We start from the raw sequence: 15690 nt of genomic DNA, 5'->3' as shown, positions 1-15690 counted from the left end.
TGCTGACACGCTGATCTCGGACTTGCAGCCTCCATAACCGAGAGACAATAAATGTTTGTTGTTTCAGCCTCCCAGTCTGTGGTGCTTTGTGACAGCAGCCCCAACAGAGTAATATAAGAGGTGGCACCGTTCTTTGTGCTGTTCACCGAATATTTCTGGTTCTTCTTCTGGGCATATGTGTGGACCACTATTCCCTGGTCCGTTCCAGTTCAGGGGGGGCATAGGACCTGCTGTGGTCAGTGCAACGTGGGCAAAGAAGTGTGTGTCAACTCTGGGTAGATGCTCCCAAACCAGCAGGTGATTCGCCACACTCCCTTTTGTCTGTTTCCGTGATCCTGGGAGCTGTACTGGGACAAAGCCTTGTCAACTTCCATCCTCCGGGGGTGGCAGTTATCTCAGCTCCCCTGCCCACCTGCAATGGGCCTTCATGAATGAGGCATAACTTCTGTTATACTGAGCCACTAAAGTTTGGGGGCTACTTGTTACACAGCATAAGCTAGTGTATCCTGGCTGATATAGGTAGCATGGAAAGACAGAAGAGAAGGAAGAACAAAAGAAGGGAGGAAGGGTGGTTGCTGGATGAGAATCAGTTTATCTCCTAGAAAAGCTGAACTCCGGGGCTTCCATGTGGCAGCAAGATGGGCCCATTAATTTCAGTCACTGATCCTGGTGGTTTAGACGTACAGTGTGCACATGGAGGTGACACGTGCGTGCCTGTGTATGCGTGTCCCACACAGGAGCATGCATCCCTGTGTGCATGCACATACACATGTCAATGTTCAACTGGTTCCCTCTGGAGTCCCCTTTGAAACATGACAACCACTTATGCTCAGGGGAGAGAGTGTGCCTTAGTTGAACCAGATCTGAACCCACTGAGTTGGGGACGCCGTGAGCGTCTGAAACGGGGGCTCCTCCTCCTCCTGCCCTGATCCAGAGCCTCTTACCTGTGGCTGGAGCGGGTTCCCAGTGAAGAGCTAACGTTAGAAAAGCGCTGATGTCAAGGTAATTTGTCATAATAAGCCTTTTCCACCTGCAATCTCCCTCAGCAGAGGTTTGAAATATGGCAGAAACTCATTGAAGGCAGAAGAATGATAACAGACCCAGAGCTCAAGAAAACCAGCTACTTTTGAGCAAAATCAGTCTTCATCAGAACCAACCTATTAAAAAAAAAAAAAAACCACAGTGTGCCTCATTCTATGCAGGGCGTTAGCATATTTTTCAAGTTCTTAACAGAGAAGAATCTCAAGGTGTCAGGATCGGAACCTCGAGACAGCGCCCATTCCCTGCCAAATGAACGAGTGGTGTCATTTTTAATGAAGGAAGAAAAAAGAGGCCTTTAATCCCCTGGCTGCTCTCTGTCTACCCCCACAGACTGGGAGCCCTCGCGCTGTAGGCTGCAGCAGAGAAGGGAACACGGAAATTACCCAGGTTGGGTTGAGTGCGGCTTGTCAGCCTTTTCAAACTCAACAGCCGGTTGCCTCCTGCAGGCAGGCTTGCGGGGGCTGGCAGCAAGGGGACATCAATTCCACGAGCGCTGGCTCCGACCTCAGCAAGGTTTCCAGGGGCACTGAGGCCGCACTGAGACAGCCCAGCACCAGGCTCTGCCCTTTTAAATCAGCAGCTAAACTGCAGGGCAAGCCGTGCCTCCTGCAACGTGGAGCGGGAGGGGGCAGAGAGGCCCTGGGGCTCCCCAGGCGGAGCTTTGCGCCAATCCTGCAGAAGGTGCAAAGCTTGGGAGCAGAGAGTCTGCACAGAGCCGACCTCCCACATCTGTCCAAACAGGACCCTGCTGAGCTGTCCTTGGCTGGGGTCAGCAGGCAGCGGCCACCGTGGTGCCCCACACCCTCCTGCCATCATCGAATGTCTGCTCCTTCCTTACTACCCGCCAACGTGGCCTCCAGAGGGTTGCCCCTTTAAAAGGAAATACTCAGTGAATTTCAAGGCTCACTCTAGAAGCTTTCCAGCACTGGAGGAGCGGGACTTTGTGGCACGTAGAATTTGAAGATGACGCTCGGAATCCCCAGCCCCTGGTTTGCACACCCTGTCTAATCTCCTCTCCTTCAGCGTGGGTGGGCCTGACCTAATCAGGTGAGCCCTTTGACAAGAGAGTCTAGGGATCAGAGAAGAAAGAAGTCAGAATGATTCAAAGCTACGAGATCCTCTCCTGTTGGCCTCAAGAGAGGAAACTGCCTTGTTTTGAGGTCCACTTGGCAAGGAATCCTAGATGGAAGTGAGGAGCTGAGAGTGGCCCCTGGCCATGAGCCAGCGACAAAGCAAGGACCTCAGTCCTATAAGAGGAGGAAACCGAATTCTGTCAACTCGCCCTGAGGTTAGAAGGGGTCACTGACTCCACAAAGGGATGCAGCCTGGCCGACCACGTGACCGCAGCCTCGTGAGATGCTGAGGGGAGAGTGCATTACGCCTGTGCAGATCCTGACCTTGGAAACCCCGAGATCGTCCACGGAGGGTCTTTCGGCCACCTTGTTAAGCGCCTTAGATAAGTGATACCGACTTCTCACCGGAAGTGGGGACTGAGCGCCGGGGCCACGTGCAGGCGCAGGGCTGGCACAGACCCGCACCCGCCTCCTCCTTCCTCCACTGGCCCCCAACCCGCCCCCTCGCGTTAACCAGCGGGTCGCAGTGCAAGGAAGGGCTTGTGCGGGGGCCTCCTCCGTGCAGCCTGCTTTCCTGGGGGAACCGCCGCCGGTCGTCTCCCCGGGAGGGGTGAGCTCCCGGAGGGCGGGGGGCGGTGTCGTTTCTACCCCCGGCTGCTGCCCGCGCGGAGCAGCTGAGTAGCTGCGGACAGACGTGGCGAGCCTGCCAGTTGGGCAGCATCTTTGCGTCGCTCTGGGGACACGGCCGTTACCTCCCCGCGGCCACTGCAGCCCCCCATTTTGCAGCAGCACAGGTTGCGTGGGGTTGATTCATCCCACCCCCGGCTCAGGGCCCAGGAACGGGCCCTGCTTGGTCTGCATCGGGCTGGGTGAGCCTCCCCACCGTCCCCTAGAGATGCGCTCATGGGCGGAAGCCCAGACAGAGGAGAATGGGGCGTGGCCCCACAGTCTGCTTAGCCGAGTGATGGGGCATTCTGCTGCTTGGTGGTTGGAGGAAGAGAATCTCCTTGCAATGTGGGCTGTCAGATGTGCACGCAGACTTCCCACAGCCGTTTGCACACCATGAGGGAAGCCGCCTTTGCATGGAGAAGGGGAGAGTCGAGACCATCACAGGGAAGTGGAGCTCTAGCCTTGATGAAGCCGTGCCTGAAAACCACCTGCTTCTGGGTTTTCCTTATTGTTATTCAGTCTGAGGTGGATTTTTTTTTTCCTTTGTGCAACCAAAAGTGACCCCAATAAACCAGGTAGGAAGGGTAGATATTTATTCCCTTTTCGTAGATGAGCATGGAGGCCTCAAATTTTTAACCAAATGGTACTGGAAAACATCACAACTAGAACTCATCCAAGGAGAAAAAATGAACTTGAATTTTTTCTAGTAGATGGTAGGCAGAATTCTAAGATGGTTCCCACAATTCCTGCCCCCAGTATAGACAATCTGTGTATCCCTTCCCTTTGAATATTGGCAATAGGTTTGAATGAATATGATGGGACATTGTTCCCACGGGTGATCAGGTTATATCATACAGCAAAGGTGAAAAGATTTTGAAGATATAATTAAACTGCAAACCAGTTGACCTTGAGTTAATCTAAAGGGAGATTGTCCTTAGTGGGTCTGACCTAATCAGATGACACCCTGAAAGAGACTAGAAGCAGCAGACACTCCGCTGCTGGTCTAGAAGGAGGCAAGCTGCCATGCTCTGGAGGGGCCATGTGGCAGAGCCCACTGGGCAGCCTCTAGGATCTGAGGGCCTCAGAGATACAACCACAAGAAACAGAATTCCACCAACCAGTGAGCTTGGAAGAAAACCCTGAGCTCCAGCTGAGACTTTAGCCCTGGCCGATGTCTTGATTTCAGCCTGGTGAGACCCTGAGCAGAGGGCCTAGCTAACCCGTACCCAGACTCCCAGCACGCAAAGACCACAAGATCATAGGTTTGTGCTGTTGAAGCTGCTAAGTTTGTGTTAACTTATTACAGGGCAATAGAAAACTGATGCACACTGTATCTCACTACTCGATGGACTGATTGAGAATAAAGGATTGAACTATCTGTGGCTGCACAATCAATCAGTCTATATCTAGCTAGCCATCCATCCTTCTTCCTATCTTCTGTCTACATATCTATTACCTATCTATCAATCTATCTATCTATCTACCCATTATCTTTCTATGTATCTATAACCCTGGTCCACCCAGCATAATCTCCCTTTGATTAACTCAAAGCCAACTGATTAGAGACCTTAGCTTTATCTGTAGAGTGCCTTCAGCTTTGTCATCTAACGCGTCCTTGTCACTGCAGCCATCTTTATCACACTCTTGTATATGTTCACATACCTTGAGCGCTTTCTCCATGCCAGACCCTTCCAAATACACAAGCTCCCCGGTGTTCCCAATAGCCCCATGACCCAGACACTGCTGTCCTGGATACAGTTGACACTCAGGGTCAAGTGACTTGCCGAGTGGGGCCAGAACCATCTGTGGTTGGCCTTTAACTCCAACTCTTGTCCTGTTGGAGAGAAGCCAGTTGCATGGATGTGAGAAAGCAGATGCAGGTCTGAATCCTGGCTTTGTCACTCACTGGTTGTGGGGTTGGGTTGAGTGGCAGCATCTCCCTGTGTTTCTGCTTCCTTCACAAAAAGGAGCATAGATTTATGGTAAGGATCAAATGCGGTGTTTTGTGTAAAGTGCCTGGCACAGGGAGTAAGCATGTGGAACGGGCTGTGGTGGCTGTTACTTTCAATTAGCACTATTTTTATTGTTACCGCTGCTGAGACTACCCCATAGGAAGAATATAGCAACTTCATTGACAGCAGCAGACGAGGAGAGAAGGTGACACCATCATAAACTGATGAACCTGGATGGGAAGTGGACCCTCCTTGCAGACCCTACAACCCCACCCCTTCTCCTTCCTGTCCCTCAAAACTCTTCCAAAATCATAAACGTTATCACAGGACTCCAGCAACTAGAGTTCAGTAAGTTCGAACCACTAAAGTTGTGTCCAATTAGCTAGTCTTACTTGACATCAAAATAAGTAACTTTTCAAATTATATTTTTTCCTATGAAATTGGGATTGTCAGAGGGTAACCATCTCTAATTTAAATCAATGAATCAAAACAAATGTGATTCAGTGGATACTGAAAGGAGAGGGGGATTTTAATGTGCTAATCAGCTCATTCGTGTTGATGGGGGAAGTTCTAAGACACGTTGATCAGCTGTGGATAAAACAGTGGGGAGATAGTATCATGGTGTCAGGAGCACACATTAGCAATAATGATTAAAGACAAGTGGCACTGGACATTGCATCCCCCCACAGGTAAGGCTCACCTGCCGCCAGCTCCTCATTTTCTCTTACAGTTGAAAATGCTGGTCTTCAAGCCCTATGCCCACTGTCTACAAAAAGAACAGCTTGACATTTATTTTTGCTGTCTGTTTCTCGCTCATCCCACCTCCTTTCTTGTTCTAAGCTCCTGCTGACATCCAGGTCTGAGGCTTTTAAATGTATCAAACTAAGCTTTCTCTGAAATCTGGTGGTACAGTGATGAAGGAAGTAGTGGATGTCAAGATGGGGAGAGAGCATGTGGCGTGGCGGCTGTTTCCTGCATGTGTTGAGAGTTGAGGGAGCCCAAAGCTGTCGCCAGAGGCAGAGGCATAGCACAAGCCCAAGGTTGCGGCAGGGGCAGCACAGTCTGTGGTTTTGGAGGTGGCCCCAGGATGCCAAACATCTTGTTCAGCTTTTCTTTGTTTTCAGCTTCCATGTTGATTAAAAAAGAAAAAAGCCAACTTTATCTTTACATTTCATATTCTATTTAAGTTGTGAAAAATGAGAGAATATTGAATCAGTTGAGATTCCTTCTATTGAAAGTGATAAAACTTGATATAAACTGTCTTAAGCAAAAACGGGAATTTATTGGCTCATGCAACTGAAAATCTTGGAGTGTATTCAGCTTAAGGCAGAATTATAACCAAGACACAAACAAAACTCTGGGAATTTTCATCTCTTAGCTCTGCTTTCCCTCTGCCAGCTTCAGCCAGGGAGCTCCAGCTCTCCTGTCCTGGGGGCGGGATGGAGAAGCCAGCTCCAGCCTCAGCCTCCCACATAGAGATGAACAGGGAGAATGAGAGTCTTTTCTGCGGGTAGACCCTGAAATCTTGTGATTCACTACTTAATGGCCTGGGGAAAACGCGCTAGAGTGTGGTGGTTTAGCACTCAAGCTCTAAGTGACTTCTTGGGTTCACATCCCTTCTTTGTGTCCTTGGGCAAGTTGCTAAACCTCTCTGAGCTTCATCTATAAAAAGGGATGGTACCTACTGCATAAGGTAGATATGAGGCTTAGACAGTTTGCGCAGACTGAGTGCTCAGGGCAGTGCATGGTACACGGGAAGAGACCAGAGAATGTCAGCTACCGCTGTCATCTCCCCCCCGAATCTGTCACAGGACGAGGAGAGGAATGATCTAGACCGATTGCTTAGGCTGTGGTGCACCCCGGCAGACCACCTAGACGGAACAAGGAGAAAAGGCAGGCCCCCACACTAAATGTACATCCTCCTCAGGGGAGATGAGCCCATGTTGTGGCGTGGGTGGGGACACACTGTGACCCAGGGAAGAAGGACTGCATCTCCTTTGTGCTTCTTGGATGCTCCGAATTGGTGCATGCTCTGGGGGGGGGCCAGCTCGACTCACTGTCGCTCTGCTGACTCCGGAGCTTGTATTGCAGGACAGATCCTCTCGTTTTCTTGCTGGATGAAGAAGGAGATGAGGGAGCACTCATCCACGTGTAAGAACTGCCCAGAGGATGCTCGGCAGGTCAAATTCACCGCCATGTTACCCGGTTACCAACACGGCTTTATGCTCAAAACCCTCCCAGGTCGAGAGCATCCGCTGAGCTCGGCTTCTATGGAGACGGCTCCCCTGGTGGGGAATCTGCTCCGAGTGAGGGCTTCTGAATCACGGAGCTCGGGATGTGAAACAGTCTCCTCCAACAGGAAGCTGACAGTCAGCTCCCTCATTTGACTGAGGTGGCTCCCTCGGTCTGCCCTAACGTGCGTGCAGGGGTGACTCATGGGGCACGACCTCCATAACAACACGGGAAGTCAGGAAGGGGGAGTAGAAGCAGAGCAGGGGGCAGCGGCATGGGCTCTGATCCTGGTAACCAGCAACTCTTAGAGGAAAGTTACATAATGTCTCTGAGCCTCAGTTTCCTCATCTGTAAAAGGGGAAAGTGATCCTACCTTGCGGAGTTGATGTAAGAACTGAACGAGGTGATGTGTCAAGGGGCTCGGTGCGCAGCAGGCCCCGGGACATTTGCACTGTGCAGGATTTCAGCCCATCCCTAAGGTGCCTGAGTTAGAAATAACCTTGACCTGTCCACACATCCATTTAACAAAAACGACCCTGCACCTGTGTCTTCCTAGGCCTCGAGCCTTCCCGATGCCCCTTACCCCGTTCAAGTCCTCCACCCACAGTAAGCTAGTGCATTATCCTCTGTTCTGAACCCTGTTTTCAAACTAACTTTAAAATCTATCCTCGCTGAGGGCTTTCAGTGTGAGAAAGGAGTGTTCATACAACCCTCTAGAATAGACCAGATGGCGGAAGAAGCCATCCGAATCATCCTTTTCCGGGCCCACCAAATGATGCTGTGACATCACACCCCAGGTGTGCTCAGCAGCCGCCAGCTTGACCAATGGGTCATGGTCCCCAGGCCCTCTAGACACACCTGCTCGTTGCTCTTCAGCAAGCTCCCCTGGAGTCCTCAGCCCCATTCTTCCACCACCCCCGCAGGGCAACCCCCTCGCAAGCCCACGCTCTGCCAGCAGGAAGGGTCTCCCTCTTTGCTGCTTTCACGCCTCATCTTAAATGTCCATGGGCTCTTGGACAGGATGGTGAAGCTCCCTGGGCCTCAGTTTCCTCAGCTGCAAGACAGGGAGGAAGTCAAGGGCACCTCTAAGAGCTGTTAGTGCTACTGAGGCGGGCAAACGAGCCACCTCAGGTGAAGGGCCAAGTGCTACTGAGCTGGTGGCCGCCTCAAGCTTCCTCGTCATCCTCCTCTTCCTAGCCCATGGGAAGGATTTGAGGGTAAATTAGATAAAGCAAGTGAAAGATCTCTATAAACAAAAGAGTTCTGTGATGCCCCATCCCCGTCATCAGTATTACATGCAAGCCCTACTTGACGGTCAGTGAGCAACAACTCTCTCCCCAAGACAATCAAGCACGGGAGAGAGCGGGCAGGCTGCCATCTTGGGCCTCCCAAGTCAGCTTTCCGTGATAGATGTGCTGTTTTCCAATCTTTATTTTTCCATCAAAAAAAAAAAAAGTCCCACCCCAGAGCCTCTGCATGGCAGCGCCATGCCTTAGAAGTGGGGTCTCTGTGCTTGTTTATTTCCTAAAGAAACGGCTTTGGTGGACCAACCGGTGGAGTCCTGCGATGGCAGCATAAGTTGGCAGCTCACTAAACCAGCCACATAAGACACTGTGTGGATCCAGCATCTCCCTGATCCCTGAGGAGTCTGGTGGGGAAGAGTGGGAAGCTGCAGCCCGCACCAGGCCAGCCCATGATGGTGAGACCACAGCATGCCGCACAGAAGGGGCTGATTAAGAGCTACGGTGTGGTGCCGCCTTGGAGTAAATTCTGTAATTGTTAATCAGGCAGCATTATCGTCCCTGATGATGACCCATTCACCGCCTAAGGAGCGGAGATGCCCACCTGTGTTCTCCTGGCACGTATTTTGCAGCACAATACACCATGAGATGTGAGATGATAATTCACGGTAACGACCGTGCGTTTTATTCCTTTGTGCCGATACACGTGGCCGAGAAACTCTGGGCCTTAACGAGCCTTTTCAGATGTAAAGTAGTGGAGAAGAAAAGTGGGCTCATTGCAGGGTTTCAGAGATGATGGTGATTAGGAAGCCCTATGCCCCCGATTGACGCGTGTTTATAAACACGCTTGAAGTGCCCGCCTTCCGAGGCACACATGGGAAGCAGTGACTCGATTCCGATGACACCACCTTGACACGGAGGCTTGCTCCCGGTTTCCAAGCTCGTCACTTGTCTCGGCTCAGGGGTCTGCTGTAGGAACCGCCAGGTCAGCACCGGGCAAGCCAAGACAAACGGGCCTCGGCGCTGAGTGTTGTGTGGGCATGCAGTGGCCCCCTGCTCCCTCAGACAGGCTGAGAGTTCATCCGAGACACGATTTCACCTTCAGAAGAAGTAAGGCATGTTCAGGGCACGATGGTGAAGAGCGAGGAGGACCCGAAGGGAGAGCCTCCTAGATGCCTGAGCTGGGAGCAGCTTCTTGATGACGTGTGCTCACTTAGGAAATGCGTGAGTCAGGGTTCCTCCAGAGGAGTGGACCAGTAGGAGATCTCATCTACACCTGTACCGGCATCTACACCTGTGTCTGTCTACGTCTATGGATATTTATATCTGCATATCTATGTCCATACCTGTACGGATACCTACATCTGTGCAGAGGGATCGAGGTGCGTGAAGATACAGCTACGGCCGCAGATAGAGCTGTGAGGTCCATCTCTGTCTCTGGATCACGTGACATAGAGATATGTGGACACGGAGACAATCTCTCTCCCTCCCTCTGTTTGCCTGTTGGTCTGTTCGGGCAGCTGTAACAGAATCCCACAGACTGGGGGCCTCGTATAGAACAGACGTTAGTTTCTCACATCTCGGGAGCCTGGAAGTCCGAGCTCAGGGTGCCAGCACAGTCGGTGCTGGTGACAGCCTCTTCTGGGTGCAGATGGCTGTCTTCCTGCCGTGTGCTCACATGGCTGAGGGGGCAAGAGCGCTCCCTGGCTGAGGACACTGACCCCATTCATGAGGGCTCCACCCTCAGGACTTAATCACCTCCTAAAGCGCCCCTCACGAATTCCATTACATGGAGGTGAGGATTTCAATACATGAACTTGACAGAGCACAAACATTCAGTTCATTACAATATGTATATCATATGATACAGATACAGAGAAGGAGCTACAGATATGGATACAGACATAGGTATCGAGATGTGTATTTCTATAGATAGATCGATCTATATATCTGTATCACAAGATCGATCTTGTCCGTCTGTATCTTATGATACAGATATAGAGATCTACATAGAATGTAGATATGGATCTAGAGATGGAATACTCTATGCCTCTGTCTCTAGATCCATATCTATATCTATTTTCTTTCTCCATCTATATCATATCCATATCTACATATCATATAGCTACATCTTATCCATAGCTATACAGATCTCTCTCTCTCTGTATGTATACCTATATATCTACATATCTATGTACGATCTCTATATCTATAGCATACGTGATATCATATACGCGTTTCTTGACATCTCCATCTTTATATGTGTATATAGAGACTTCCATTTATTTTTAGATGCAAAGACAGAGAAAGACTGACACAGACAGAGGGGTATACGTATGTGTCTACACATACATTCAGAGGTTTATTTCAAAGACTTGACTTGCGCGATGGTGGGGCTGGCAAGTTCCAATCCGTAGGGCAGGCGGTCAGCAAGGGTGGGCTGGAGGCTCGCAGGCAGGAGCTGGAGCTGCTGTCCACAGGCCGTGCTGCTTCTTCCTCAGGGTAAGCTCAGTTCTGTTCTTAGGGTCTTTCAACTGCTTGGACCAGGCCCACCCAGATTATCAGGGTCAGCTCATTTACTGAGCGTGACTTTGGTGTACATGTCAACCACGTGCACAAAACGCCTTCACAGCAGCATTGGGTGTTAGTGGTGGGTTGACCGGGTACTGCAGCCTAGCCACATTAGTGCATCAAACCGGCTATTATAGGAATGAATATAAGTTCTCTTGTTAGGGTTGAGAGGTGGGGTGTTGGGAAGTTAAATATGAGAAAATAATTTAGGGAAGGAATTTTTGTCAGTTCTTCAGATTGTTGGGTGTGTCATAGAGGTCTCACTGAATCAACTCCAGTCAGCCACGAATACGCACCCAGCACTAGGCCATGAACCCACGCACTAATCCATAAACCCACAAACTAACCCATAAACCCACCTGTGAACCCATAAACCCACGCGCTAACCCATAAACCCGTAAACCCACGTGCTAACCCATAAACCCATAAACGCATGTGTGAACCCATAAACCCATAAACCCACGCGTTACCCATAAATCCATAAACCCACGTGCTAACCCATAAACCCATGCACTAATCCACAAACCCATAAACCCACGTGCTAACCCATACACCCACACGCTAGCCCATAAACCCATGCACTAGCTCTGTCCTCCAACTTGCACCCCTGGGTCTTCTGAACCACCCACGATTATAGGAGAGAGACCCCAGTTTCCTCCCCACTTTCCTGATGCAGCCATGCAGATGAAGTGGCATCTCTGGGGTCAGTGCAGCGAGCTCGTGGCAGAGCCAGGATTTGAGCCCAGGAGCACTGGCCCTTGAGTTTTTAATCATTCTTTACAAGACTTCCCAATGATCTTTGCATTTTGAGGCAATCCTGAATTATTCCTGAGAGACAGACAAGAGTCAGCACCGAGGGCACCAATCGGCAAAGTCATTTTGCCTCTCTGAGCCTCAGTTTCAGTGTGTGGAAAATGCGGGATGCCGTCCCCATTTCAGGCAGCCCCTGGTCTGCTGGCTTGCCCGAAGCTTCAGGAGCATGAAGTGAGTGGCTGTGTTTCTGTAAACCGTAGGCAAATGGGGGGGATTCTTTTCCCTTAATTTCTCCTATGTGTAATTTAACTGGCTGCCACCTCTGTGTTGGGCTCTGCTTGATGAATTGCCCCGTGTAACAGGCAGGAATAGATCCATGGCACCTGAGGTGCAATAAACAAACCCCATCTCTAAAATGGTATTTCCAGCTCCTTTAGAAGCAAGATGGGAGAGAAGTCCACCACCATTCACTTGTTTCCATTGGCTCTTTCCTCCTCTCCCATGTATCCTAGAACAGCGGGCTCTGGGAGACCCCTGGGCAGAGCCTGATGGCCTTTGTCAATCCTTGTCCTGGTTCAGACCCCTATTCCTAGGAATCTCCTCTGCCCAAGCTCAGCCACCAGACATCTTGCAGAGGCTCCTGAGGGCCCATGTTTGGAGCCTGACCCTCCACAGACACCTAGCGTGAGGGTCCTGTCCCCTCCAGGCCTCAGGGAGCCTGCCACACTTGGGTTTCCTTCTCCTGGTCTTGGTGCACCCCACGCCCAAAGTTTGGGCCGTTTCCTCATTCCTCTAAGCAGCCTCCAGAGCCTTCCCTTCCAGGATAACACAACCCTCGTGGGCCTCCCTTCAGAACAGCTCGCTCCAGCTTCACCCATCTCCCCCTTCACAGCAGTGCTCCCCTGGGAGTCGAGGAGCCAGGCTCTCTCGAAAGCAGAGATGATCTCTCCTCGCTGAGAAGGTGGAAAAACATGCTTCTTCCTCCTGCCCGCCTCCTCCTTCTCCTCTCCTTCCTTTTTCTCTTTTCTTGCTTAATCAAAACTGTAACTGCAAAACACCCATTCTCTTTCTAACGGGCAGCTCCCCCGTCACACCCACTGGCACAGACAAACCTGGGGCAGCTCCCCCGTCACACCCACTGGCACAGACAAACCTGGAGAGCGGCAGTGGCCGCCGGTGCAGGAAGTGCTAGTCCCTCAGGCATCGCTCACCCCCAGCGTTTTGGGTGGAAGCTGAAAGGGAGGAGGAAGCCCATTCGAGGAGTTCTCCCAGGAAGCCTGTTGCCATGGGAACTCCAGCTTGGCACCGTATGCAAATACCTATCTCCCTTGAAATCGGCCTGACAGTGATGCTGAGCAGAAAAATATAGAACACGCTAAAATGGGTTTTAACTTTTATGTAGGGACCGTGAGAGCGGCGCCTGCTGATTAATTGTGTGTGAGCACACGAGAGGCACCTGGTAGACCTGTCGACAGGTAATGGCCTTTTGACAAATTCCTTTCAACTCTTAATTTTTTAAAGGGAATCTTTTCTTTCAGTAAATAGGATAAGAAAAGGAGAGTCAGTTCATTTAGAGCCGGCTGGTCCAGACGCCCATTAGTGGAACCCTCGCTGCACAGGTCCTCTCTGCTCCTCATTAGTGTGACAAGAACACGGCCGCCGAGGGGCCGCCCGCCCTGCCTTGTGCGCTCAGGCCAACTCCGTGGGGACGCTTCTAATGAGCGAAAGCACCGCAGAGCTCCTGCGATCCGAGCAGGGACCGCTTTCTCAGTGCCTGCCCGCCGAGGCCACCAGGGGCTTCCCAACACCAGGCACCCTCAGGGAGCGGCTCTCACGTCCAGTCTCCGGAAGGAGACTTCTGAGGAGCTCAGAAAGACGGGGACATGGAGTTTGGGTCCTGAGCTCTCCGAGGCTTCCAAGGACACAGAGAAGCTGTGTCCAGGCCCGGTGCAGCTCTCGGCTCAAGGTCACCGACGTTTATCTTCACTGTCAGAGCTGCCCAGTGAAGGGGGAAATTGAAATGTTAGGGGATGAGATGAGAATTAAGCAGAGATAATGGCATAAATGGGAGAAGCATTGAGAGTCTGTCTGTGGATGGCAGTGGCCTCTGTCATCAGGACCCGGGGCGGGCCCTGGTGAGGAACGTTCCAGAAGCAGGCCTGGAAGCACTGGACCCCTCGAGCCCACACTCTAGGATCTGGGTCCTTCTCGGTGGGGTGAGCAGAATGTGACGGCACAGCCCACAGGGACGCAGAGGCTGAGGCGGAGCGGAAGTCAGACCCTCAGTCAGTGGGGGTGGGGGCTGGTCCCTGTACACTCGCTCCAGGTTGCCCGGCTCTCCTGGGTTGACTCCTTTGATCCTCACTTCAGTGTGGCAAAGAAAACAAACCAAGTGTTGGTATGAAGACCGTGAGGCCCTCCTTCCCTTGGCTGGTGGGCGGTGAAGGCCGCCTCTTAGGATCCTCCCCCCAGTGCCTCACACCTTGGGCTCCACTGGCCCCGGGCTGGGTCTCTATTGGAAGGAGATAGCCTTCCAGTTGGTAATATTTCTCCAGGGGAATTTCAGCTGATGAATTGTTTACTAGGTAAAATTCACTTCCTCCATGATTGGAAATGCAAACAGAAGTGATTATAACCTGATTTGTAGCAATTTGGCAAATTTAAGGAGCACACCATTCTGTTGGAACATAGCAGGCACTGTGGGCTCTGCCTGCTCTGCTGGATGCGGGGGCCTCACCAGGGCCCCTCACTAAGAGCGGTGGGTTCCCGGGGGGTGTTCTGCCGGCACAGCGTGGCCCAAGCGTCAGGATTCCACTGTCAAAGGAGATGCTTTTACAACTCAGACCCAGGACTGTGGCTGCCACGGACACACGGAGGGGCTCTCTTCAACCACATCGAAGACCTGGGGTTTGTTTCTCGTATCACTCTGCCCCAACACAGGCATACACACATCACCCAATCGCCACACATGGTCACAGGCACACGCATGTGTGCACACATCCACGCAGCTACAATACACAAGCCCACACACCACCACACAGGCACACGCACACATGCTCACACATATACAGACGTAACACACGCCACCCCACACAACACACATGTGCACACACATTTATGCACAGTCACACATGCACACGCACACATCCCATACGCCTCCTTTGTAACATCTCCTCTCACTCTGTGCTGCACCCCCTATATTCACTCAGTCCTTGGGGTCAGGGTCCTTCCAGGCATGCAGAAATACTGACGGATGCAGAGATCCTGGAGGATGCAGAGATCCTGATGGAAGCAGAGATACTGGCGGATGCAGAGATCCTGGAGGATGCAGAGATCCTGATGGATGCAGAGATCCTGACAGATGCAGAGATACTGACGGATGCAGAGATACTGGCGGATGCAGAGATACTGGCAGATGCAGAGATACTGGTAGAGGCAGAGACACTGGCAGATGCAGAGATCCTGGAGGATGCAGAGACACTGGTGGATGCAGAGATCCTGATGGATGCAGATACTGGTAGATGCAGAGACACTGACAGATGCAGAGATCCTGGAGGATGCAGAGATCCTGATGGAAGCAGAGATACTGGCAGATGCAGAGATCCTGGAGGATGCAGAGATCCTGACGGATGCAGAGATACTGGTGGATGCAGAGATACTGGCAGATGCAGAGATCCTGGAGGATGCAGAGACACTGGTGGAGGCAGAGACACTGATGGTGCCACCTCCATTGCCTGAGTGGTCCTTCTATGTTCCAGGCTTTGCTCACATCAGCTTATTTCAGCCCTTCTTCAGCCAGGCAGAGAAATCTGCGCTTTTGAGGCATGAAATGGCCTGTCCTCATGGTGCAGTGTAAGGTCCTGCATGTCCTTAGCCTCACAGCCAGGACCTGTGTCAGGTCAGCCCGGCTTGAGCACCGTTAACCACTGGCCTTGCTGCACCCCCAAGCCCATCTCCCCATCTCCTCTTTCAGGTTCCACAGAATGTCTGATGGGAGAGCTATTGCTGCCCCACTGTCCCTCGATGGCACGTTTCACGTACCTGCCTTGTCGACTCCAGCAGCCTCTGACAAGGCCATCACTTTCGCGATGTTTACAAGTTTGAAGTAGAGGCCAATGCCTAAATCCAAAGATTGAATCTTTCAGTGTAGAACGTTTA

The sequence above is a fragment of the Equus asinus genome, chromosome 5, assembly GCF_041296235.1.
Source record: "Equus asinus isolate D_3611 breed Donkey chromosome 5, EquAss-T2T_v2, whole genome shotgun sequence".
NCBI lineage: Eukaryota > Metazoa > Chordata > Mammalia > Perissodactyla > Equidae > Equus > Equus asinus.
Note: the sequence above shows the minus strand (reverse complement) of the source record.